The following is a 27,453-nucleotide window of genomic DNA, read 5'->3' as shown; positions in this document are numbered from 1 at the left end:
GTTTGCTGATAATAGGTGCCGTTCATGACTCATTTATTGGACTTCTTTTCATTTTCCATCTCGTACACTGCTTGATTAATTTAGCGTAGAATACAATATACGTAGAAACAATAGCTAGAAGCGATTATTAATAGGCTTTTCTGAAACTCGCTATACTGTATAATATTTTTTGTATTAAATATTCGCATTAAATATTTGTATACTCATATACATATTCATCTTGACGTTACATCAACTTGAACTGAAGACAAACATTAAGTGTTATATGTTATATGTGTTATATGTTATATAATAGGTGCCGTTCATGACCCATTTATTGGACTTCTTTTAATTTTCCAACTCGTATACTGCTTGATTAACTTAGCGCAGAGTGCAATATATGTAGAAACAATAGCTAGAAGCGATTATTAATAGGCTTTTCTGAAACTCGCTATACTGTATAATATTTTTTGTATTAAATATTCGCATTAAATATTTGTATACTCATATACATATTCATCTTGACGTTACATCAACTTGAACTGAAGACAAACATTAAGTGCTATATGTTTGCTGATAATAGGTGCCGTTCATGACCCATTTATTGGACTTCTTTTCATTTTCCATCTCGTACACTGCTTGATTAATTTAGCGTAGAATACAATATATGTAGAAACAATAGCTAGAAGCGATTATTAATAGGCTTTTCTGAAACTCGCTATACTGTATAATATTTTTTGTATTAAATATTCGCATTAAATATTTGTATACTCATATACATATTCATCTTGACGTTACATCAACTTGAACTGAAGACAAACATTAAGTGTTATATGTTATATGTGTTATATGTTATATAATAGGTGCCGTTCATGACCCCTTTATTGGACTTCTTTTCATTTTCCAACTCGTATACTGCTTGATTAACTTAGCGCAGAGTGCAATATATGTAGAAACAATAGCTAGAAGCGATTATTAATAGGCTTTTCTGAAACTCGCTATACTGTATAATATTTTTTGTATTAAATATTCGTATTAAATATTTGTATACTCATATACATATTCATCTTGACGTTACATCAACTTGAACTGAAGACAAACATTAAGTGTTATATGTTTGCTGATAATAGGTGCCGTTCATGACTCATTTATTGGACTTCTTTTCATTTTCCATCTCGTACACTGCTTGATTAATTTAGCGTAGAATACAATATACGTAGAAACAATAGCTAGAAGCGATTATTAATAGGCTTTTCTGAAACTCGCTATACTGTATAATATTTTTTGTATTAAATATTCGCATTAAATATTTGTATACTCATATACATATTCATCTTGACGTTACATCAACTTGAACTGAAGACAAACATTAAGTGCTATATGTTTGCTGATAATAGGTGCCGTTCATGACCCATTTATTGGACTTCTTTTCATTTTCCATCTCGTACACTGCTTGATTAATTTAGCGTAGAATACAAAATATGTAGAAACAATAGCTAGAAGCGATTATTAATAGGCTTTTCTGAAACTCGCTATACTGTATAATATTTTTTGTATTAAATATTCGTATTAAATATTTGTATACTCATATACATATTCATCTTGACGTTACATCAACTTGAACTGAAGACAAACATTAAGTGTTATATGTTTGCTGATAATAGGTGCCGTTCATGACTCATTTATTGGACTTCTTTTCATTTTCCATCTCGTACACTGCTTGATTAATTTAGCGTAGAATACAATATGCGTAGAAACAATAGCTAGAAGCGATTATTAATAGGCTTTTCTGAAACTCGCTATACTGTATAATATTTTTTGTATTAAATATTCGCATTAAATATTTGTGTACTCATATACATATTCATCTTGACGTTACATCAACTTGAACTGAAGACAAACATTAAGTGTTATATGTTTGCTGATAATAGGTGCCGTTCATGACCCATTTATCGGACTTCTTTTCATTTTCCATCTCGTACACTGCTTGATTAATTTAGCGTAGAATACAATATATGTAGAAACAATAGCTAGAAGCGATTATTAATAGGCTTTTCTGAAACTCGCTATACTGTATAATATTTTTTGTATTAAATATTCGCATTAAATATTTGTATACTCATATACATATTCATCTTGACGTTACATCAACTTGAACTGAAGACAAACATTAAGTGTTATATGTTATATGTGTTATATGTTATATAATAGGTGCCGTTCATGACCCATTTATTGGACTTCTTTTCATTTTCCAACTCGTATACTGCTTGATTAACTTAGCGCAGAGTGCAATATATGTAGAAACAATAGCTAGAAGCGATTATTAATAGGCTTTTCTGAAACTCGCTATACTGTATAATATTTTTTGTATTAAATATTCGTATTAAATATTTGTATACTCATATACATATTCATCTTGACGTTACATCAACTTGAACTGAAGACAAACATTAAGTGTTATATGTTTGCTGATAATAGGTGCCGTTCATGACTCATTTATTGGACTTCTTTTCATTTTCCATCTCGTACACTGCTTGATTAATTTAGCGTAGAATACAATATACGTAGAAACAATAGCTAGAAGCGATTATTAATAGGCTTTTCTGAAACTCGCTATACTGTATAATATTTTTTGTATTAAATATTCGCATTAAATATTTGTATACTCATATACATATTCATCTTGACGTTACATCAACTTGAACTGAAGACAAACATTAAGTGCTATATGTTTGCTGATAATAGGTGCCGTTCATGACCCATTTATTGGACTTCTTTTCATTTTCCATCTCGTACACTGCTTGATTAATTTAGCGTAGAATACAATATATGTAGAAACAATAGCTAGAAGCGATTATTAATAGGCCTTTCTGAAACTCGCTATACTGTATAATATTTTTTGTATTAAATATTCGTATTAAATATTTGTATACTCATATACATATTCATCTTGACGTTACATCAACTTGAACTGAAGACAAACATTAAGTGTTATATGTTTGCTGATAATAGGTGCCGTTCATGACTCATTTATTGGACTTCTTTTCATTTTCCATCTCGTACACTGCTTGATTAATTTAGCGTAGAATACAATATACGTAGAAACAATAGCTAGAAGCGATTATTAATAGGCTTTTCTGAAACTCGCTATACTGTATAATATTTTTTGTATTAAATATTCGCATTAAATATTTGTGTACTCATATACATATTCATCTTGACGTTACATCAACTTGAACTGAAGACAAACATTAAGTGTTATATGTTTGCTGATAATAGGTGCCGTTCATGACCCATTTATTGGACTTCTTTTCATTTTCCATCTCGTACACTGCTTGATTAATTTAGCGTAGAATACAATATATGTAGAAACAATAGCTAGAAGCGATTATTAATAGGCTTTTCTGAAACTCGCTATACTGTATAATATTTTTTGTATTAAATATTCGCATTAAATATTTGTATACTCATATACATATTCATCTTGACGTTACATCAACTTGAACTGAAGACAAACATTAAGTGTTATATGTTATATGTGTTATATGTTATATAATAGGTGCCGTTCATGACCCATTTATTGGACTTCTTTTCATTTTCCAACTCGTATACTGCTTGATTAACTTAGCGCAGAGTGCAATATATGTAGAAACAATAGCTAGAAGCGATTATTAATAGGCTTTTCTGAAACTCGCTATACTGTATAATATTTTTTGTATTAAATATTCGTATTAAATATTTGTATACTCATATACATATTCATCTTGACGTTACATCAACTTGAACTGAAGACAAACATTAAGTGTTATATGTTTGCTGATAATAGGTGCCGTTCATGACTCATTTATTGGACTTCTTTTCATTTTCCATCTCGTACACTGCTTGATTAATTTAGCGTAGAATACAATATACGTAGAAACAATAGCTAGAAGCGATTATTAATAGGCTTTTCTGAAACTCGCTATACTGTATAATATTTTTTGTATTAAATATTCGCATTAAATATTTGTATACTCATATACATATTCATCTTGACGTTACATCAACTTGAACTGAAGACAAACATTAAGTGCTATATGTTTGCTGATAATAGGTGCCGTTCATGACCCATTTATTGGACTTCTTTTCATTTTCCATCTCGTACACTGCTTGATTAATTTAGCGTAGAATACAATATATGTAGAAACAATAGCTAGAAGCGATTATTAATAGGCTTTTCTGAAACTCGCTATACTGTATAATATTTTTTGTATTAAATATTCGTATTAAATATTTGTATACTCATATACATATTCATCTTGACGTTACATCAACTTGAACTGAAGACAAACATTAAGTGTTATATGTTTGCTGATAATAGGTGCCGTTCATGACTCATTTATTGGACTTCTTTTCATTTTCCATCTCGTACACTGCTTGATTAATTTAGCGTAGAATACAATATGCGTAGAAACAATAGCTAGAAGCGATTATTAATAGGCTTTTCTGAAACTCGCTATACTGTATAATATTTTTTGTATTAAATATTCGCATTAAATATTTGTGTACTCATATACATATTCATCTTGACGTTACATCAACTTGAACTGAAGACAAACATTAAGTGTTATATGTTTGCTGATAATAGGTGCCGTTCATGACCCATTTATTGGACTTCTTTTCATTTTCCATCTCGTACACTGCTTGATTAATTTAGCGTAGAATACAATATATGTAGAAACAATAGCTAGAAGCGATTATTAATAGGCTTTTCTGAAACTCGCTATACTGTATGATATTTTTTGTATTAAATATTCGCATTAAATATTTGTATACTCATATACATATTCATCTTGACGTTACATCAACTTGAACTGAAGACAAACATTAAGTGTTATATGTTATATGTGTTATATGTTATATAATAGGTGCCGTTCATGACCCATTTATTGGACTTCTTTTCATTTTCCAACTCGTATACTGCTTGATTAACTTAGCGCAGAGTGCAATATATGTAGAAACAATAGCTAGAAGCGATTATTAATAGGCTTTTCTGAAACTCGCTATACTGTATAATATTTTTTGTATTAAATATTCGTATTAAATATTTGTATACTCATATACATATTCATCTTGACGTTACATCAACTTGAACTGAAGACAAACATTAAGTGTTATATGTTTGCTGATAATAGGTGCCGTTCATGACTCATTTATTGGACTTCTTTTCATTTTCCATCTCGTACACTGCTTGATTAATTTAGCGTAGAATACAATATACGTAGAAACAATAGCTAGAAGCGATTATTAATAGGCTTTTCTGAAACTCGCTATACTGTATAATATTTTTTGTATTAAATATTCGCATTAAATATTTGTATACTCATATACATATTCATCTTGACGTTACATCAACTTGAACTGAAGACAAACATTAAGTGCTATATGTTTGCTGATAATAGGTGCCGTTCATGACCCATTTATTGGACTTCTTTTCATTTTCCATCTCGTACACTGCTTGATTAATTTAGCGTAGAATACAATATATGTAGAAACAATAGCTAGAAGCGATTATTAATAGGCTTTTCTGAAACTCGCTATACTGTATAATATTTTTTGTATTAAATATTCGCATTAAATATTTGTATACTCATATACATATTCATCTTGACGTTACAGTAACTTGAACTGAAGACAAACATTAAGTGTTATATGTTTGCTGATAATAGGTGCCGTTCATGACCCATTTATTGGACTTCTTTTCATTTTCCATCTCGTACATTGTTTGATTAATTTACCGTAGAACACAATATATGTAGAAACAATAGCCAGAAGCGATTATGCAGTATTACGCTTTCTCATATTTGCTATTCGCATCCGGCATTTAAGTTCTAAACTTAGATTTAAGAATGCTAGAATTAATATTTTAAATTTTCCCCTTAACCAAGCGTGAGAAGTGGAGAAGCCCCGCGACTTTTTTTTCTAGAGAGTTTTAATAAATAATAATTCCCTTTTTGCACGTGACTTTAAAGATCACCGGGATAAGTTGTAAGATTTTTCCAAGTATTTTAAAGTGAAGCACTTCAAATTTGCATGATTTTGACGTTCTCCCACCAGTAAGAAATGAATGATGTAATAAATATAATTTTCAACTCACTATAATGAACGTAACTACAATTATTATGCATGAAAACATGAAGTGCTGTGTTAACAATCCATAAAGACGAAGGTAAGTAAGTACATAATTAAAAAAAAACTGAGCATTAATTCTTTACTCAGACTAAAAAGAAAAGGAAACAAGTATTTCTTTTGACAAACGTTAAATTCAAGGACTTAATGATTAAAGGTAGATTCTCTCAAAATAAACGAGGACTATTCAAGTTTCTTTTACTGTCGCAGATTTTCTCAAATGTTTGAATAAATCACTCCAAGTTAATGGTCGCCTGAACTAAGGGATGTGGTTTTATGTACTTTCTTTTCGCAAGCTCCATCTATTTTTAGAAAATCATTAAATAAAGACTAGAAAGAAGAGCGAAGAATGCCTCATTAACATCTAACATAGATAAAAGTGGAATCAAAACACAGGATTAATAACTATACACTTCAGTAGAAAAAAAATGTTCGTTCATCATTAGTTAAATAAAGTTTTAAAACAACTTGTGGTTTAAAAATGTTATGAGTTTATTATAATTAAGGTTTGAGGTAGTTTGTGTGGCTATATAAATTAAAAGATTCGTAAAATGCTTATGTTTTTAACAACGAGATTTTATAGTTGAATTTTATGTTTTTATGTTGTATTTCAGCATGTTAATGATTCAATGAAACGATTCATGAATGATTAAATGTTGTATTACATGTAAGCTCAACATGTGTAGTTTTTATATTTAAGAAATATAAACAAATAAGTTATATTTTATTTTATCTTATTGTCCTTGAACAGTTGACACAATTTTTGAGTTTACGACTACAAATGTTCAACACTGTATCTTTATAATTTTGAAAGCAATCCAGAAAACAAAGGAACTTCTGGGAAGAATAGTATTCTTACAGTATTGGGAGAAATTTGCCTTCTAGCAGAGCTCTTTGATGGAATTAACTCGCATTTTCTTTACACGAAGAGGAAAACCATGAAAACCTTCCACGCTTAGCCTGACGGCAAGGGGAATCTAACACATGATATTCGTCTACCATTGAGGATATTTTACGTCTGCACTGTGGTCTTAGTGAGACAGGTGTGGAATTCGTATCTACCAGCCATCGCTGGGATTCGAATCCGGGTCACCTCATTTCGAAGCGAACGCTTTATCCAAGTCGTCGCTGCTCAAATAAGTTATATTAGGTCAAATAAGTTTTTGTTTCAAAATAACTACTGTTATGTTCCCATGAAAAAAAATTGAACTTAAGGCATACACTCGTCAGGGTCCGCCTTTTAATACTGAAGTGAGGAAAAATTGAACTTAAAATTGATCTTACAAATCACTAGTGAGAAAGGCGAGATTGAAAACTTTAGAACTAGTTTGATTGTTAGATGAAACCTCAATACTTTTCTTTTATTACTTTTCTCATCCGCTCAGTTTTACACCACAATAAAGACAGGCTTCAACGCAATTATTAATGCTTTTCTCTTTAGTGTTTTGCTGGATTTTGATAAGGTTTTTGTTTTTTTCTCGCTTAAATATTAATTGACGAATCCAAGTGAATAAATTCTATTTTTAATTTTTGTAAGAATGTTTGGAAGAAAAATTTATAATAATGTAATAATGTAATAAATTACTGATAAATGTAATAAATTACTTTTAAATCAAATCCCATGTACGGAAGATATGATTTGAAGTGGTACTTAAGATACTGAAGAAAACTCTGTCAAAACTGAAAATCATTATTACTTTTGTGAATAAAAACTGAAAACAATGTATTTTAGTTATGAAAAAAAGTTCTTGTAAAAAAACTATTTAGTTGAGGAAACAGTCGTTAATTTTATAACTCTAACTATAACTTCTGGATGAGGGATCAAATTCTTTACCTTCAAAAAGATGGAGAAGCTATGTCGAAGAAATGCCTTGATTAAGGAACCAAGTCTTTTGCAGTGCCATGTCACATGGCATCTTGCTAATTTTATAACTTAAAAATTTTATAGCTCAAGGGAATGTGCCTCCTTTTCACTTCGCTAACCAGCCCTTGTAATTGCTTGATGATCATCTTTGTTTCTTGACTATTTATAAACAGATTTTTCCTGATTAAAAACTTAATTCGCTTCAAAAATATGTAAATAGAAAATAGCTGTCGACATATTTCAGTTGCTCATAATAAACAAGAGCCCATTTTCAAGACTTGCCTGACGTAAATGGGAAGAAATAAAAGTGATTTGACGAATAAAACGAAGAATTGCGAACAAAAAAATTAAAAAGAAAGGTGAGAAAGAAAATTAGAAAAACCGCAGCAGCAGAGAGAGAAAAAAAAGATGAAAACTGAACAAGAAAAACCACAGTAGCATAGAGAGGCAAATCAGGATAAAATGCATTTCACTCACGCTATGGAGAGGTAATGAGGAACTAATGTCGTTAACAAGTTAATCAGAAGAATCAGCGTGCGATTTTTCTAGTTTTGTTCCTCACTTTTATTTTTCCATTTTTCTTTGGCAACATTTCGTTTTATATTTCAAACTACACGTGATTAGGTACAAACATATATTTTCAGCTTCTTCTTCTCGAGTTGCAAATTTATGACAACACGAGAAATATTTTTCAAAGTATAAAATATCAGAAATGTAAACATGTAAAAATTATTTGATTTATGTCATCTCAAACTCGATTTAAAATTTTTTACAAAATAAACATTGTTGAGAAATATACAAAAAGAACTTCTTAAAATTACAAATATTTGATTTGAAGTCTTCTTTTACGTTTTTTTAAATGTGTACCAAATCAAAAAAATCTCTCATAAATCTGTTTAAATTTGATTATTATTTTTTTTGAAGAAAATTAAATTGAAAAAAGTAAATGCATCACAGTATTTTGTGAGAATTTAAAACGAAATCTGGTTAGCTCAGATGATGGTAAAATAAGTATAGCGGCATTTCCAAATAGAAAATTGAGGTGATGAAGTAACAAAAGCTTCGTACTCAATCATCATAAAAAAATCTTGACCTTGGCGAAATCTGAGATAAAAATCAAGTGGTGGGGAAAAAAGGAATACAAATATCGCCTGGCAGGTGATTCCGGATAAAAGCAAAAGTGAATAAAAATTCAATCACGCAATCAAAGTCTATCGTGTTTGGCGAAATCTGACAAAATCTAACGCCAGCTGCAGTTGAAATAAATAAATAAAAATAATATATATAAAAGAATTTTCGGAATTCGAAGAGCTGATGTAAGAATGAAGGAGAAAAGAAATCGAATTCTTTGCATTTCTTTTAACGCCCCTATTTTTTTTAAAAAATTCGATTGCAGATATATAATTTCGGCAGATATATATTTCTTTTGTTGTTTTTTTTTAAATAAATAAATTGAGCCATTATGTTATAAGATAATGTTCTTATTTAAATAAAACGAGGGCAGCATAAAAGTATTATTTAAATAAGTTATACATTATTAATTCTTTTTGGTTAAAACCTCGACAGAGTTTTAAAGATTTGTTTTGGTAATTTACTAGAGAAAGCTAGTTATAAGTCTTTCTTCTTGGATATCATGTGATTGCGAATATTTTTGAATAAATTCTATTTACACAATTGTTCTATTTGACTATTTTAAGCAAAGGGAACTGGTTTATTGATTTGGAGGATTATTAAAGGATTGCATTTTCGTAAATTGACGTTATATTTTAGACAAAAAACGTTTCACCTTTTTCAATAAATTAGAATTTGATCTATAAACAGTCTTTATCATTGTCCAAAGATAATTGTTAATATAGTATAAAATTCAATGTTCAGTTTTTAATGAAACCTGAAAAAGTTTTTATTCTATGCTAAAATACAGTTTTTATAAAACCTAAATATAGTTTTTAAGCCAAACTAAAAAAACATTAATCAAATCCAAAAAATAATTTTCCCCGCACTTAAATATAGCTTTTATCCCCCTAAAAACAATCAAATAAATTTTTTTTAAAATTCAAATATAGAAACCGTTTTAAATCAAATATATATACACCGAAGAGCCATTACATTATGACCACCCTCCATCTATAACAATGAGATCGCCCAGGTTTTCATGGTTTCTCGCCCAGGAACAATGTTTTCATGGGCCACATTAGGACCCATAATCCTCATAGAACAATCCCTGACGTCTGTAAGCTACTTGAACATAGTTGCAGATCAGGTTCACCCATTCATGACAACAGTTTTTCCTGCGGGCGATGGTGTTTACCAACAGGATATTGCGCCATGTCATAAGGGTCGAATCGTCATGGATTGGTTCGAGGAACATTCCAGTGACTTTCAAGTCATGTCTTGACCCCCAAATTCACATGACCTTAATCCAATAGAGCATTTGTGGTCCTACTTGGAAAACCAAATTCGTGCTGCCACGCTACCCCCTCGCAATGTGAGGGAATTGCAGGACCAGTTGGTGAGCGCTTGATACCAGATACTTCAGACTACCTATCAGCACCTTGTGGAATCAATGCCACGGAGGGTACTAGCAGTTTTGAGGGCTAAAGGTGGTCCTACACGTTATTTAGCAGGGTGGTCATAATGTAATGGCTCTTCGGTGTATATATAAAATTAATCAAATTGAATAAAATAAGTTTTAAATTAAATCTAATAATTTACGAATGAGGTTCATTGAGTAATTGTTTCAGTGCTCTTTTTATGGGATTTGTTAAAGAAAATCACAGTAAATTCAAAAGAAAAAACCATTAATGTTTTGAGATTCTTTTAACATAGTTGGTCATTTTGAATAATTTCAGCAGATAGAGAGAGGGTGTTTAATTTTTCTTTTTATTGTTTATGGCTTTTTTTCAATTTTTTACATCTTATTTATTCAGAATTTTCCTTCGTTAATTAGAAAAAATAAATAAAATAAGAACTAGAAATTAAAAAACAAACTTAAAAAACAATTTAGAAGATGCGACAGCACTTATGAAATATGGAATAGTTATGTAAAATAAACAAATTAAAAAGAGTTTTCAATCAAATCTAAAACAGTTTTCGCTCAAATTTAAAAATAGTTTTTAATAAAACCTAAAACAGTTATTCACCCCATCTAAAAGAGTTTTTAATCAAATCAAAAAGTAGTTTTTAAACAAATCTAAAAACAATTTTTATTCAATTCTAAAATTAAATTTTAATCAAAGAGTAGAAAATTAAATCTAATAATTTAAGATTATTGTTTATTAATTAAATGTTTGAGCTCTCGATTTATCAAATTTGTTAAAAAAAGGAAATTAAAAAGGAAAAAGCGCTAATGTTTTGAAATTCTCGTTGTCTATTTTGAAAGATTTCAGTTGAGGAGGAGAGATATCTAAATTTTCTTTTTTCCCTTAAGTCTTTTTACCTAATTTTCTTACGCCTAATTAATCCTAATTTTCCTTCATTAATTAGAAAAAAATAGATTGAGTGTGAACTAAAAATAATAAGAAAACTTAATTTTGCAATTTAGAAGATACAACAATGCATGCGAAATATGGAATAGTTGTACTGTAAACAAAAATTCTAATTTGAGCATGGATTATACTTGAGCTGAATTTTAGATTTTGGTGAATGAACTATAACTATATGTTTAATGAAAAGTATTTGGAAATAAAATATGTGGAATATATAACTATGCAATGAGAATGAAGTATATACCTTGCTTTTGTTTCTTGTTCGCAATCTTCCGATTAGGGAAATCTTACATTCATTTAAACTGCTCGTTTCATAGCAATCACATTCTCGGAGTTTTATTTTGTAGTCAAAAGCAAGGATTTATAAAGTTACTTGTTGCCTATTTATTAACAAATGCAGTTGAATTGTTGTTCCACTCAGAGGTTCATACTTGCATCCTTACTTTACTGGAATCTTCAGAATAGTGAATCTTAAGTGATTATGATTAGCATTAGATGGACTGAACATTGCGCTATACTTGAAAAGACTGAAGGAGCCAGTGTTAGACCTACCCAGGTTTTTTTATGCGCAGATCTATTAAACATCCAAAATCTTCAAATATAATCATAATTAATTTAATGAAAAAATATTTTAGACTTGGATCATCGAATTTTCGTGGTATTTGGTTGGTTTTGGTTTGCAAATACATCTGAATAAATGGAGCACCGACTTCCTCATACAAAAATAAGGAGTATTTGAGGATGCGTTGAGGTTGACTGGTGTAAGAAATACGCTTGAGGTAGAAAACGAGGCTGTTTTGCACCAAAAATAACCTCATCAAATTAAACTTCATTTTCACTTCATAAAATCAACCTTATATATAGCTCAGCAATACTTTAAGTTGAAATCGGGTAAAAATATTGACACCACAAATATATTTATTTGCGTGAAGTGTGGAAAAAATAACATGCACGCATCAAAAACAACCCTTTCTAATCCGGTTTCTTTAAGGTAGATTTCTATCAACTTCAAAACAACCTTAAGTGTGAATAGAACAACTTCATACACCTTGATTGTAAACCACGGGAGGTTGATTTTTTGAAGTTGTTTTGAAGTCAACTTCAAATAAACCTCAAATAAACCTTAACACCTTAAAATAACCTCATATAAACCTCAGAAGCACTTTAAATTTCTGTAAGGGTTTTCAATTATGCATTAGCATTATAACTAATTGCGTTTCCTTTTCTCTATAAATAATAAGTATAAACATGTTGAAATACTCTTGTTTTTTTTTAAGAATGGAATTGGAGTATCTTATATTTTCCACGGGGTACCTTATACCCAAACCTATCTGGTGTTATAGGATGCCTACCAAAACACCAAAGGGCCAGTCTGGTCCCTTCCGTCATTCTAAACATAAGGTCCTATATATATATATATATATATATATATATATATATATATATATATATATATATATTCCTATAGGGTTTCCAAAATTACTTGTTTTTTGCTTTAATAAGTTTAACATTTCATTAATTTTCCTTTGTGCACGAAAGAAAATATGTAAGTTTTTTAATGAATTAAAAAATCTCATTAGAATAGTGTTTATGAAAAAGCGATAAAACTCAGCAGTATGTGTTACCAAGTGAAATTTTTTTCCTCCAAAGCTTTTTTCGTTTTAATAAGTTTTAGTAGGAGTAAATCAGCTTAATGAGTTGTATTTTCGGATTTCATTAATTATGTTTTTATGACCTTATTTGAAGTAAATTGAAATAAATTATTTAAGAGGGAAAAATATCAAATAATTTGATTAAGGAATATATAAATGTAGTAAGTATTATGAAAGATGCATGGGATAATGTATGCCATTGTACACAGTAGAAATTTCAGATAAAATTACGTTATAGTACCGACACTTTATTCATATTTTACCGCAAAGTCCATTTTTATAGTAAAATATTATGCCATAATTTTTTTCAGTGATATTTATTTAATTAGAGTGATTCAGTGATATATTACTGTAACAGTGGTTTATTACTGTAATTGTATTATTACTGTAGCTGAATTATTACTGTAACAATAACTGTTCATAAGATTTTTTGTTCCGGTAAAAATGGATTTTGTGGTATTTTATTATTCTTTCATACGGAATTTTTTGCGGTGTATATACATAGTAAAATCAAATTTTAATATATTTTTTATATTTGAACTTCAAATTTTAAAGCTAAGTTAAAAAAGTGACATGGATCAAGTTATCTTTGTGATATGATACATGATTAGAATTATATTCAAAATTAAAGTAAGTTTAAGTGCAACTAATAAGTATTTGATTCCAAAATTACTTTACAAAACGCTTAAGCTGTTTCAAAGTTGCAGAAATGTTATAACTGTCTTTAAAAAAGTTAAAGCAACAAAAATATTAATTAGATAAGCACGCTTTATTGCCTGTGCTTATTTTAAAATTCTATATATTTGTTTTTATGTTCTTTTTTCAAGAATGAAATTAATTAGTTTCAGAAACGCAATTATCTTCTGGGAAAAATATCGAAAAACATAATTAATTTTGCGATCTTTATTATAGAAATGATTAAATACTTTACAAAAACATTAATTAATTTAAAAAAAGAACAGTAATAAGTGAAACATAATGAACAGAATCGTAAATATAATATTCTGCGTAAATTGATTAGGAGTTCTAGAAAAGTTTTCAATGAATGTTAAGGAACGTCAGAAAAATGTTTTAATTAAAAAATTGTGTTTAAGTAATTTTAAAGTTTACTTTTGCTATATCCAAATTTAATTAAACTCTATTTTAAATTAAGGATTTATTGATCAGGATACAAAATTATTAAAGAAGAGTTTTAAAAAGTTCTAAATTAGTTATAAGTATTTAATTAAGAATGGGAAATATATAACAAGTTACATTTCATTGAAATTTATTCACTCATCATTAGCATCCCCACTATTCATGTATCGAAATCGTTTGCCATATTTCTATATGTTTCATAATTAATCAATGTAATGATCTTTTAAATAGTTTTGTAATTTATTACACCCCAAAAATGTTTATTTGATGTAATTTTAGAAACAAAAAAATGCTTATTTGAATTGTTTTTATTGAAACATTTAATCTTGTGCAAAACTAGTCTATTTTAAGATCACAACAAATAATCCGGAATATAATTCTATAAAAACTTCGCAATCTGTGTTATACTCAAATGTATGAGGATTAAACACATTAGCTTTATGCCCTGAATACATGAGTTCGAATCATATTAAGAAAGAGATGTGGCATAGAAGGGCATGCGTTGATAACATATTCATTTGTTAGAAAGTTAGGAGATCGGCTTTGTTAAGAAGGGAAAAAATATTTTCTTTGTAATAACAGTCTTTGGTTTCTGCGGAAAATCATATTGAAGTCTAATTATTAATAAAGGGAAGAATTATTTCATTTACTTCATAGAATTTGATGGCTTTCTGAAATGTTTATGAGAGATTTTAGAATGCTGAATAACTAGATTTAGTGGGTGTTTGCAGAAAAATGTTTTTTTAAATTTTTTTGCAGCATTAAGAAATATGGCTAGCGTTACTGGGCTCTATTAAGGACCTTGTCTATTGCAAATGTTACAAAGGATATGTGTAGAATAAAATTGCATGCTATTTTTTGCCGTGTGAATAGAGCTTTTAAAATTATTACTATTAATTAAATAAGTAAAATGTTCTTGCGTGACCATGAATATTAATTGCAAGTCTAAACAATTTAGTTTACTAGGACATTATGCATTCTTAAAGATTTTTGAAAAACAAAACTAAAAAGCTCTTTTTATACATAAATTAACTTGTTTTATAAGTATCAATAACTTCCATTTCAGAAATCCCACAATGTCAAAAATGGTTTATCAAAATTTTGCAAGAAATTGTCTAAATAGAACCAAACAACTATAGTCGAATTTGAAAACCACATGTATTCTAAATTGAAAAATGTATTCACTCATTTTTAAGCGAAAATGCATGTGGAGATAGAAATGTGTGTGAGAGGGATATTCGCTGGCTTCCAGCAGGAATCGAACCAGTATGGATTGAGTTCATAATACGATGTTCTAATCTCCGAAGTTGTACACCTCAGTACACAGGGAGACTTTATATAGTGGCCGCCACAGTTGCACTCCAGGGCATATGAAAAGCTTTTAATTCTCCTAGATAAAAGACAACATTGAAACAATTGTCCTACCACAATATATGTTTTTGAAAAAGTGACTGGTGTATAATGTTGATCTCATAATACCATAGGTTTTGAAATTGTGGAGTCTTGCCTTACAAGACCTAGTACATGGCTATTTGCATGGTTAGGAAATTGGCTGCTGTAAATGCCAAAATCAGAGAAATTCTAGTTTCATTTTATGTGAAAATGCAAAAGCACAGTCAAAAGGAGTGAGAATGTTTATCAGAGAAACATACATTTACGAGGCGATACACAAAAGAGTCAGGAAAGTTATTTTTAGGAGACAATATGGAGTAAGAATCTTTATTTTGAGATGCCTATATACACTAATTCTTGAAATAAAATTAGTTTTTAAATCAGACATACGGGTGGTAAGGGGAGAATATTAAGAGCAGGCTTATAAGACTGAAGTGAATCGAGATTGTTAATTATAAAATTATTTAATGTTGCTTACAGAGGCTTAAAAACTAGAATATTATTATTAGCACTAAAAAAACATGGTCACATATTTTTATGGAGACCTTTTATTTTAGTAAATGTATCGCAGCACTGAAGGCACCAAAAATATCTCGCCAACTTTCCTTCAAACGTAAGCAATCTACAGACGATATCGAAAGCACGCCAACATTGGTGCTTCTGTACTCTCTTAAAATGAAAGAGTTATTTCCCCTACTCAAAAAAGAGTTAAATTTTTTTAACTCAACTTGAGTGAAATACATTCTTATCTGAGCGAAATTCTTGCTTTGCATTAACTCAAACTTGAGTGGTATTTATTAAGCAATATTTGAGTGCTTTTAGCTCAAACTTGAGTTCACAGCGGTATTTCTGAAGAAGACGCTGTTTTACTTTTCAGTAAGTAGATATACTTTGTTGTTTTTATTTTGAAAATACTTTTATTTTGAATGTGTTATATACACATTCCATTTAAATTAGCTGTTTTTCAGCGTTTTTTAATAAAATATTCTATTCTTTTAAACTATTTGTCAAAAAAATTTATTAAAATTGAAAGTGTTAAATGCGGATGATTATGAAATATTAAAAAAACTTGATTCCCTGCTAGAATCTTTATCAAAGCATGTGGGAATATATTATATCTGATAAGAGTTTTAGAATTTTTTCAGATTTCATATTAAAGTTTTAACATTTTATTTTAATATAATAAATTTATATCCATGTTTTAGTTTTTTTGATGTATAATTTTGGTACAAAACATTTCTGGATAATTAATTTCATATCATTCTATACTTCTTTTATAAAAGATATTTACGAAATTATTGTTCATATAGTCTATAATTGCTGTTATTTAAATTGCTTTCTATTAATAAAGTTGACTGTCTTTAATTTATGAAAGTTCACATCTGCAACATCCATTCATGCAAATCAGAATCTTCAGATGTTCAATGTATTTTATTATAAATATATCATTCAAAGAAAAAGTGAAAAATATTATATTTAAAAAATTTAAGCAGCATTTTGAATTTTTCTGTTTTTATCCTGTTTTTAGCTTTTATTTAATTGGAATTCAGAGTTAATACTATCTTCTTATTTCATAAAGTATTTATCACATTATACAAACTATTTTTCCTTTGTTGCTAGCATAAAAGTTCTTACCACTTTTCTTCAAATTCAATTTTCGAGGCAAAATTGAAAATGCAGAATTAATATTTAATTAAAAGTACAATGCTAATTAAAGTATTTGAAAATGCAAATAAATTAGAATTTAACAATAGTTATAGATTTATGGTAAAAAAATAGGAGCAAAATAAAAGTAATATTTATTATGAGATATAGTTCAATTTGAATTTATATACCTATATCCCAGCTGAAAATAAACTGTAGTTATTCTACAGAACTGAAGTAATTTCGTAGTTTTTCTAGAGTTAACTGCAAATTTTCTGTAGTGCAATCTTAACTGTAAAAACACTGCAGTTATTTTGCAGCTAATGCGAAGTAATTTCTCAGTAATTTATTTCGAAAAAATTTTTGCTATTGTCTACAAAATTACTGTAGTTTAAGTGAGGTCACTTTAAAATCATAAATTTAGAAAAAATTGAAATTTTAAATCCGTGGTCATTCTGCAGTAAATTTGAAGTAATTATGCAGTCATTGTTTCAGAAGTATACTTTCTGATGAATCTGCAGAAAAACTGCAGTTACTTTGCATTGTTGTAAAATTGAAAGAGTTTGATGTCTTCAATCTTGCTTTCCTGGCTGGTATATTAAATTTTTATAATGTTTTTTCTTTTTGATTATATATTAATTTCTTACAATTAGGTAAAAATTCTAAACATATATATTGATAACGGAAATAACGTACACTATCTATATTCATAATAGTTAAAATTCATAAAATACATACTTGATTTAATTGTAATTATTTATAATTCAGAAGCGATACAATTTAATTAGTTAAAAATATGCCTAAAATTAGGTATTTAAATATTTCTGTATTTTAGTAATTTTATTAAAAATGTCGTTTTCATTAATTTTTATTATTTATTTCTTTTTGACTTAAGAAAACTATGTTTGAGCAAAGTTTATGGTAAAAACAATATTAAAGTAAAGTCAAGTAGTTAATGTAAATTAGTTAATTTTTTATTCGAATTCATACTAAGCTAGGATTATTGCAGAACAAAAATTATAATTATTTTTTTCTAATCAAAACAAATATATAGTTTGGATTTTAAACAAATTTATATCAAAAGAGTTTGCAAAATTGAGCTTGAATAAGAGTATTTAATCCAGATTTTTTAGCTTTTAACGTCTTCTTCAAAAATTTATTAATTTCACTTAGTTTCAGAAATTTGTCTTAAAAAAATTTAGGCAATTTAAAACAATATACCTTTTTTATTGCTTGAAAATAAAACTTTATAAATTAAACGAATAAATTTGTTCGAAAAAAAATGACTCATAGTATTTTCAATTGAACCTAAATGAGTATAATATTTATAAAACTGCTTACTTTAAAAATTCGTTTAGAGCTCCTTACTTTTAAAAAATTAAACTTCAAAGAAAAATGACGTAACTTAGAGGAAAGGAAAAAAAAGCTTAAATCTAACAGTGGTTAGGAATTTTTCATAAAAAAAACCTCTTAAGTAATAATTCATTTAATTGTTGATTTACCGTATACAATCAAAATAATTGGATAACCACAAAATGCTGCTATTCAAACTGTTAACTCTGAAAATTTTTTTTAACTGTGTTTTCACCTTATTTGATTTAACAAATAAAAACTTTATCCTCGCCAACGAGACCCAGCTCATGAAACTAATTAGTTCTTTGTAGCTGTCTTGACGCAGGACTGTATCCGAGATGGTTAATCGGTCAATCTCACGACAGACGAATCCCAGCCAGTGTCGATATGCTCCCAGCGAAAACTTTCACTAGTACTATATTATCTCATTCGATATTTAAATTCAACAAACGTTAAGATAAAAAAAATTCCTATCTAAAGCTTTCTCTATCAAAAGGAATTTTTTTGAAACGAAAACTATAGTATTTTTTATCGCTTACGATAGATGGCACCACTAAATACAAAAATTTCGAATATTGACAGTAAAAATTTTGACTGCAATTTACAAACTGAAATACTGAAAATCGCTCAAACACGAGTTAAAATCACTCAAGTTTGAGTGAAAACGATTCACTCAGGTAATACTGAAAATCACTTAAACTGGAGTGAAAATAACTGAAGTTTGAGTGAAATTTTTTTCACTCAAATTGAGCTATTTCCATATAACTCTTTCACTTGAGTGATTTTAACTCAAGATGAGAAGGCCGGTTTTTTCTAAGTGAAAGAGTTAAATAGCACTCAAGTTGAGTTATTTTCACTCGTTCATTTTAAGAGAGTAAGCAAAAAATTAAAAATATGATAGGAATTTTCTTCAGTTTGGTGTAACTTTTTTTTTCATTATAAGAGTTTTAGAATTATTTACATCCACTAAATTGTATACGAAAGCTCGATTTGGTGTTAACTGGTAAAAAAGTGTCCCCTCTTACAAGTTTTTGAGATTCCACGGAACACTTTTTGGGAGCCACTGAAGACGTGCGTACTACCATTTCTTGTCTTTTTAAGAATTAATATGTATATGTTGCAGTCAACTCTTTTTTTAAAAAGGATATACATGATTATTATGCAATCTTAATTCGATATCTATTTCTCGATTAACAAATAATTTACTTGTTAATTAAATAAAACCTTAGTATCAAGGGCACCGGCAGAATAATATAAACCCTCGAACAAACTGCCGCCCCCCCCAAAAAAAATTAAAAATATTCTGTTATTGCATTTTGTTTTGTTATTACATGTACTTTCATCTGTTAATTTTTTTCATCTGTTTTAATAGAGAAAATTCTTATGAATCCCTCGAATACATCGATTTAGCTATTCAGGTCACACCGTTTTATCCAGTTTAGTGGATACAATCAAAATTGGCCTAACTCTTCCAACTACTACGTGCACTATTGAACTCACTTTTAGTACATTGTGACGCATCAAGGCATGGAATCGGTCTGCAATGTCTCACGAGAGATTGAGCAGTTTGTGCATGCTCAGTGTGCATAAGAAAAGAATCAAAGATGACTCAGAATTCATTGAAAAAGTTATATTTGGACAGCTAACAAGACGATTACAATTCTCGTTTGATTAAACAGTTTTTTAATTGTTATGTATCAATAATTACTTAATTATTTGCTTTTGAAAAAAAAAATTGATAACATTTTTTTTGTAACAAAATTGTTTTTCTGTACCTCTTTAATTGTTTAAAAAAAAGCCAGGAGGTTCAAGTGCACCTCCTTGCACCCCGCCGCTGGTGCCCTTGCTTAGTATAGATCTACTATCTTAGTATAGATCTTGCTTAGTATTAATCTACTTAATCTTAGGATAAGTAAAGAATAAATAAAAAATTTAAAAGAAAAACTTTACTTTATTTTTCTTACTAAATATTTTTCTCGTTATTAAAAATGTTTTGTTACTAAATATTTTAACATCAGCTAACGTCAATTATCACAATTTCATTTTTCAATAAAATATTTCAGATTATTTTAAAAATAGAATATTTTAAACACTTGCTTTATTCAGAAAGATGTTTTTTTCGTTTTCGAAAAAGCACTAACTACGATATTTCGATTTAAAAAAGGGGTATGTCATTAAATAAAAAGAAATTGAAAAAAAAAACATTGTCATTAAAAAGGAAGACATAATGTAAGAAAGGGGATAATGAAAACTTTTTTTTAGAACTTAAATTGTAACATTTTCCCCAGTTTTGAAAGTATTAGATAATGCTGAACTAAATTTGATTCATTAAAGCTTTCGCAAATGTATTTACAAAAATCTCTTATAACTATACAGTTTGCCTTTTTTTGACTTTTAAGTATCGATTTGGGGAAAAAAACTGTTTTATGCTCGGAGCATTCCATTTTGAGACTTTTTATTCGGATTCTTCTAAAAACATTTTTGAAACTTCTTTTTCCTTGCTTTTTTCTCCTTTACCTTTATGTGAAAAAAAGTAATTCAAGCAGAGATTTAAAAATGGCACTTGTAAAAACATGCGATGATTTTAATTCAAAGGACAATTTCACCAAATCAAAAACAGACAATTGCAGATTCGATTTATTTAAATGTAATAGCTCTTGATTTTATGAGCGGAAAGAAATTCTGATGAAATTACTGTATTGTAAACCATAATTCTAGTTATTAAAATCAAAATATACGGTATTTAAACCATTCATTTCGCAATTTTTTCGTTTATATCGTAATGGTTTACCGAAAATTCTGATTTTCAAAATTATAGTTCATATTATCACACATTTAGTAAATAATACAAAACTTGGAAGTAAATTTAACCGCATTATTGGCTTTTATGTCATGTCTTAAGGTATCATAATAAAATAATTAAATTTTATCACACATTATAAAGTTGTGTTTCATTGTTAATTTTACTAAATTCATTACCAAAGAGCTTCGTTAAAAATTACCGAGCTTTTTGGTTGTTCCATAGAGCCAGAAACGCGGTAAATTTTAACATAATCTGGTAGTTTTGCCTACACTTTTTTCTCAGTGTGATAATAAAAGGCAAACACCACTTTTGCTGCAAAATTTAAGTATATTTTAGCAAACACATTTAGTAAGGCAATGGAATAAATTAAAATTCTGCGAAAATTTCTTTATTATGCAACTAAGGAACTGTAAAAATTATTGTTTTTAATTAAATCAAGACAAGAAAGTGTGCCAACAACATTGAAGGCTTTCTTTTTGAACGTCGCATGGCTATGGAGCAGCGCCATCAGATTTGAAGCTGGATAAATATTTTCAATGCTGCATTTCAGAAAATTGTTTATCTAAAAACATAACTATGAAATTAAATTAAAAAGAAAAGTACTTCTTCGAACTTCTGCAAGGAATGAAATTTCAAATATACACTTTGTTGATGCAGTTTAAATTTGAAGTAGAGATTAATCTGAAAGGAAATTATATGTATTTTCTAGAAAAGAAAAAAAAATGATTCAGAAGGTTTTGGGCCAGTATTTTCGCTTATAACTTAAACTGATGTGAATCCAAATCAGTAAATTTTCCTGACATTTTCAATTGAATAATTTTTATTTTAGACAAACAATCTGCTATATATATATATATATATATATATATATATATATATATATATATATATATATATATATATATATATATATATATATATATATATATATATATATATATATATATATATATATATATATATATATATATATATATATATATAATATATACATATATATATATATGTATATATATATATATATATACGTATATATATATATATATATATATATATACGTATTATATATATATAAATACAAAAGGAAAGAAAATAAATAAAATAAAAAACACTAGGAAAATTAAGAAAAACAATACGTTTTATTTATTGCGCATAAGCTGCAAGTAAATAGAACTCATAAAATAAGTTCAAAATGTAGAAAAAACATGGAGAAAATTATAGAACAATGAAGAAAAAAAAAGGGGGGGGGGAAGAAAAATAATAATAGAAATAAATTTTTTTTATTTTTGCTTCTGTTTTTAGTTTACATTTTACATCTTTTTTTCATTATTTCGTGCTTTTCTTTATTTTTATTAATAATAACAGTTTTGAAAAATAAAATGGAGTAGCTATATTGTCAGTTTTAAGAAATTTATAAGCAATTGCTGTAATTCTTTTTCTACTAAAAAATTAAAAAACATTGTCTGTTTTTGTTGCGAAAATTATGTAAAGTATTTTTATGAACTTATCAAATTAAAATGTGTTATTATTATTTCTTTCCTTGAAATTACTTAGCTAATCATTTTTAAAGAGAGTTTTGAAGCCATCAGATAGTTCAAATTTCTCACAGATTATTCGATAATTACATTATTGTCCGTTTCATTAAGAAGGAACAAAATTACGTTATTCTATCCATTGTTGCCAAAGCAGCCAATTTTCATACTTATTATCACTTTCATTAAAGCACCAATTCTTCACCGTAATTAGTTTTTTCTTGTCTTTTTTCATCCTAAATTAATTATCTCACTTTTTTTCATGAATGCATTGTTCCTATTTTTTTGATATACTTGACTTCCAAAAATATCTACAGAACGTTACTCCCTTTTTTGTTTTAAGAAGAGCTAATAAAAGTGCATATAAAATGAAAAATAAATAAGACGACAGTTTTTCCTTTATTGTAAGAGATTAAATGCTAGTCTACCCTTTATTGTATTAACTATTTAAGATTTAATCACTTTTTCGATGAAGAGTTATAAATTTTTAAGAATGGATTGGAATATTTAATGAGATAGTTTTTTCCTAACAACAGCAGTTACCTATATCTATCTATCTATCTATCTATATATATATATATATATATATATATATATATATATATATATATATATATATATATATATATATATATATATATATATATGTAGCAGGGGAAAGAAAAAAGGGAAATAATAATAATAATAATAATAACAAAAATAAATCGGAAAAAAATTAATAAAAATCCGGATAATTAAAGTAATCTTTTCATCAGCTCACACGATTTGTTAATTTATATAATTTTTACCATGTGCAAATCTATTTCGGGCGAATCCTTGACTAAAATTGTGTGCAAAACAAGCAATTCATGCTTATTTCTCTTTTCTATTTTTTAAAAAATAAATGTTAATTTTCTAAAATTATTAATTGTCAACTTCTTTAAGTTATTCAGTATAATATTACCGTGCACACATCTATTTTCAGCCCATCCTTGATAACTAACAAATCAAACGCACTTCAGTACTGCAGTATGAACGCACTTTAATACAAAACCCCTCTATTTACGCTTTTACCTCAATTTGCGATTTTGGTTTCATATTTTGCAATCTGGTAATCTTGCTAAGAAAATATTTTAAATCATCTTGATAAGAGAAGAAGCAGATAGTGGGTGAGTGGTAACATCAGCGTTGAAGGAATTAAAAAATATGTCATTTTGAGAGAATTCATTTAAAGTTTGCGATTGCTAATTTTACCCGTACGAATCTATTTAACAAATGAATTTGGTAAGCAAATTATGCGCATAAGAAATAATATTTAGAAAACTTTGCTGTGGTGTTTCCATTTAAGATAATAATAATAAAAAATAATTAAATAATTAGTTCAGCTTTCTTGGTCAAGCGGCTTCTCCAGCCAAACGGTCTGTTGCTTGGAGGTAGTGGGTCCGAATCCCGCCGTAATCCGGGATGTGTCTTTATACTGTCTCCCTCCTAATTGTCCTATTTGTGCTTCCACTTTGCAAAAGCTTTGATTGAGAACAGAGGCTTGCAAATTTATTTTGTACCAATAAATCAATAAAAAACGCCCATTTCTATCTCAAAAAGTTAAAAACCATTTTTGACATTATTTTTAAAAAATTTTATTTAGCTATTTAATATTTGAAACGTACAAATATAATCCCAAAATCTATTTACATCTTTAGATTGTAATTTGTAAGGTAAGTCTTAACTGAGATACAGTTAACATTGTCTCTCCACGGAGATGATTTTAGTGCAGACAATAACAATTATTTTTATGGTTTGACATTACATGCACAAATATTTGACATTTTTTATTTTCCACCTCTTTCTCTCTCGCTTTCACTGTTTAGACCTCTCACTTCTTTTACATAGAAATGATTTTATTTTCACTACTTTTATTGTTTTTTAAATTTTTCTTTACAAAATTGGAAACCGCTTAAGACAATGCACAAAGGGGAGTTATGCGACCAATTTTGACTTGCAATAACACTTACAAAATTTAAAACACCAAGATGAAGTTGCTTGTATATGTTGCAGCAACAAGCCAACTTTTTATTTGTCTATTTGTGCTTTTCTATGATATTTTAACTATGCAGTGTGCAGTTCGTAATCATCATCGTTTTGTTACTTTTTGCTTTATGCTTTCAAACCTCTTTAATAATTACTTTTTGCGTGTCTTCTTATGCTCGGTAATATGAATATTTTATTAGTGTTCTGGTAGAGCATTCGGTTGAGACTTCGCTCAGACCACTGTTTAGAGATTAGAGGGTAGCGAGTGCGATCCTGACAGATGACCAGCGTGTATACGCAGGAAACGTGTGCACGATAAATTTGCCGTGACTAAAAGTCCTCTCCATGACTGTGGTGTGGAAGTTTGGAGCGAGTCTTACAAGATCAGGTGCTGTTCATGTTGTCTGACCAGTAAGCAAATACTAATAATTATAGCAAGTTTTATTAAATAAAATTATTACAATTAATTTTAAACAGTAAAAGTGTTTTAAAATTATAGCTAAACAATGAGTTTCATGTAAAATATAATCTTATCTTGCGTAAATTAAGCAGATGAGTTAATTACACATTATCTTTACTCTAAGCTTGTAATTTTCATACTGCTTTAAAAAATGCTTCTGCTCAAACAATTTTCGAAGATTAAAGAAACTTAAAAACGAATTTTGATGAAATTTTGTGTACAACTTTTGTGTCAAGGCATGTTATCTTTGTTTGATGAAGTTTTATTAGTAAAATGAAGAACAAAATTGAAGAATCCGTAAGTTCAGCTCTACGTTCCATCGTACGATTCGGGGTATTAGAAAAGAAAAAGAGCCATTAACTCTGCCAGGACTGAAGGCTGTGATAAAAAATTCAAGGAAACGGGTTCATTAAAAAGATTGTAAAAAAAGCTGGAGTCCAGGAATGCCTGTTAATGTCGTGGAACAAGATGCAGACAGAAAATCGACATCTTCAGTATACGGTAAATGCAGTGTCCGTGCTATTATACGGTGAACTGGAATTTGTTACGGAAGCGTGTGGTTTTGTTTAAAGATTCTTCTAAGAAAGCACTCGTATAAAATGCAATTTTTCGTGCAAGAACGTCAGCGAAATTACTTAACAAAACGCCAAGATTTTGCTAATTAGGTTCTTTTCCATATGGCGGTTAATACAGATTGGCTTTTAAATGTGTTGTAGACAGACGAAGCCCATTTTACACTAAGTGAAAGTGTTAACACACACAATTACGTTAAAAATCCGTTTCATGACGTAAAGGTGACAGTTTGGTGCGGTTTTACAGCCTCATTAATCATTGGTCTGAACACCAATGATCAATTTGCATCATTGGCAGATTGGTCATTGATTCAATGAAATGAGTCAATTTATTCCCGTAGAACAAAGTCGCTTTCTCATTGACTTCACTCTTCGAGGATCTGTATAGTGACACATTTCAAAAGGTTTCTGTCACAGGTAAACGATACGAAACGCTTTTAAAGTCATTTCTCATTTGCAAGAAAGGCAAGCACTAAATCCAATAATATCAATGCAGTATAGAGCACCTTCACACAGCTACTCCTGTCTAGACACTTTTGAGGTCGACGTTTGGAGACAACCATGTCCTCAGTCGATGCTTTCCACATGAATGGTCCCAAAGATCTCCATATCTTACATCTTGTGTCTCTAGGTTGTAGGACAGTTTAAAGTCACGTGTATATCAACATTAATGAATACAGTAGAAATAATGTAGTAAAATGGATACAGTAATTAATACCGTCACCCAGAGTACCAGTACTTTTTACCGTACAGTGTAGGTTTTATTACATTCAATTTAGCATATACACATTATACATATTGCATATACACATATTACAGAGATGCCAACTGCTCCGGACAAGCCAAAATAATTAAAAAAACGGTGAATAACTACAAACTGAACTTTTCAAATATTTGACTATTTTGCTTGCCTTTTAAAAGGTATAGCATGACATAATTACTATTAAGTGATGAATTATATAAGCCTACGAGTTATTTAGAAATAGCGGCGGATAAAAACATACTAAATAGAATTTATTAAACCAAGAATCACAATTGATAAACTACCACTTGAAAATATATATTTGCTATCCGGAGCAAGTTGGCATCTCTGATATTACATTCAATTTAGCACTTGGCTATGCAGTAATGTTTCACTTTTTGATCATTTGACCCCGCAACAAAATCAAGATGGCGTCTTAAGCTAACTTCGATAGGGTAAACTTTAAATATCCGTAGTTGGCAGAAGCCACAGCTTTCAAGACAATATGTAACCTTCCCCTAATTATTCCCATATTCAACTACTGAGGAACACCCTAATTGGGTAAAGATAAAATAGAAATAAGAGTAAAGATTACTTGACACGTAGTATGAATTCATTGCGGAAGTTTTAGATGATGATGGCTTGGAAAAGCTAATATTAATT

Source organism: Parasteatoda tepidariorum, chromosome 3, assembly GCF_982258835.1.
Source record: "Parasteatoda tepidariorum strain Cologne lab strain chromosome 3, Ptep-v5.0, whole genome shotgun sequence".
NCBI classification, from domain to species: Eukaryota; Metazoa; Arthropoda; class Arachnida; order Araneae; family Theridiidae; genus Parasteatoda; species Parasteatoda tepidariorum.
This window is presented reverse-complemented; position numbering follows the sequence as displayed.